General features: G+C 36.1%; 1 pseudogene; it reads right to left on the reverse strand.

Annotated features, from left to right (window-relative positions):
* Nucleotides 1-1,187: 1,187 nt before the first annotated feature.
* On the reverse strand, nucleotides 1,188-1,541 carry LOC114052143 (annotated as a pseudogene).
* Nucleotides 1,542-2,141: the final 600 nt, after the last annotated feature.

Consider the following 2,141-nt stretch of genomic DNA (forward strand, 5'->3'; position numbering starts at 1 on the left):
TAGCCAAGACCGGAAGGAAAGCAGAAAACTGGGGGGAAATTTTTATAGACAATTTCTCAGGTAAGTCTCATATCTCAAATATATAAAGAGTTTTGTCAAATCTGTAAGAACATGAGTCATTCCTCAATTGATAAATGGTCAAAGGATATGAACAAGTAGTTTTTTTATTTTGCATAACTCATTCATTTATTTTTTTCTTTTCCTTAGTTATCTATTTCTCACTCTTTTTGTACCTTCTTTTCTCCACTTAGACTATTAGTTCAAAATCATACCTCCCTTACTAGTTTTTAACCATTTTTTAATTAATTTATTTTTAGTTTTCAATATTCACTTCATAAGCTTTTGAGTTTTAAATTTTCTCCTCCTTTTTCCTCACCTCCCTCTCCAAGATGGCATGTGATCTGACATAAGCTCTACATATACATTCCTATTAAACATATTTTCACATTAGTCATGTTGTAGAGAAGAAGCAGAACCAATAGGAGGAACCACAAGAAAGAAGAAACAAAACAAAAAAGAAGAAAAAAAGGAGCAAATAGTATGCTTCAATCTGCATTCAAACTCCATAGCTCTTTCTCTGGATGTAGACAGCGTTTTCCATCGTGAGACTTTTGGAGATGTCTTAGATCCTTGCATTGCTGAGAAGAGCTAATTCTATCAAAGTTAGTCATCACACTGTGGCTGTTATTATGCACAACATTCTCCTGGTTCTACTCACTTTACTGAGTATCAGTCCATACAGGTCTTTCCAGGTTTTTCTGAAGTCTGTGAACAAGCAGTTTTTCAATGAAGAAATCAAAATTGTATATAGTGACATGAAAAAATTGCTCTAAATCATTATTGGAGAAATGCAAATTAAAACAACCTTGAGATATCATTTTAAACCTATTAGATTGACTAAAATGATTGAAAGGGAAAGTGATAAATATTGGAGCAGATGTGGAAAAATTGGGACACATTCATGGTTGGTGGAATTGTGAACTGATCCAACCATTTTGGAGAGCAATCTAGAATTACGCTCAAAGAGTTATTTTTGTTGTTGTTGTTTTTTTCACGTCACTCATTTAATTAGAAGACCTTAATTTTTTTCATTACATATGAATTTGAGATATATTAGAAATACAGCCCATTGAGTTCATGAACAAAAGCTCTTGAGAAAGAAATAAGAGCAGACAGGGCAAGAAGTTTCAGCGAACTGGATAAAAGTCTTCAAGAATTTCAGCATAAGTGTTCTTTTCCTTTTCTTCAAAATCTTCCGGATGCAATTTCATATACTGAAACATATCACGGTCCCTTTCAGCATACTTAAAATCTTGGCGTTTAATAAGGTAATATCCCACAAAAAAGAATGAAGTGACAAACGGGAGCTCGCGATGTAAACCAGCGGTCACCACTGGCCGGCGATTGAGCAGGTTATCCAACAGCCCCGCGCAGTAGCCCATGAAGCCCGTGTAGAGATTCCGCCGGTCCGTCAGCTTCGGCGGTGGCAGGCTCCGGGCGTTATCGGGCAGGAACGGCAGCGGGATGGAATTGAGCCTCATGCTCATCTCGCCAAGCCCACAGCCGCTGCCTCCTCCTTTGGCTGAGGTGAAGGGCACCGCGCGGTACAGGTAAACTGCCTATACCCTTTGACCCAGCACTACCACTACTGGGTCTGTTTTATAAGATGATTAGGGAAACAGGAAAAGAACCTATATATTCTAAAATATTTATAGCAGCTCTCTTTGTGGTGACAAAGAACTGGAAAGTGTGTGGATGCCTGTCAATTGAGGAATGGCTGAACAAGTTGTGGTATATAATTGTGATAAAATATTACTGTGCTATAAGAAATGATGAGCTCAATGAGCTTAGAATAACATGGATAGATATGTACAAAATATTGATGAGAGAAATGAGCAGAACCAAAACAATATTGTATATGTTAACAACACTATTGTTTCAGGAACAACTTTGAGCAATAAGTCATTTAAACTATTAAAAATACCCAAATTAACTATAAAGGACATATGAGGAAAGATGCTTTCTGCATCCAGAAAAAGAACTGATAAATTGAAATATGTATGTATTTACATGTTTTACATATATATACATATATATACATACATACATACATACATACATATTTATGTCTAATGGTAGCC

This window comes from Vombatus ursinus, unplaced genomic scaffold (genome assembly GCF_900497805.2).
Source record: "Vombatus ursinus unplaced genomic scaffold, bare-nosed wombat genome assembly UNPS02014807.1, whole genome shotgun sequence".
Classification (NCBI taxonomy): domain Eukaryota; kingdom Metazoa; phylum Chordata; class Mammalia; order Diprotodontia; family Vombatidae; genus Vombatus; species Vombatus ursinus.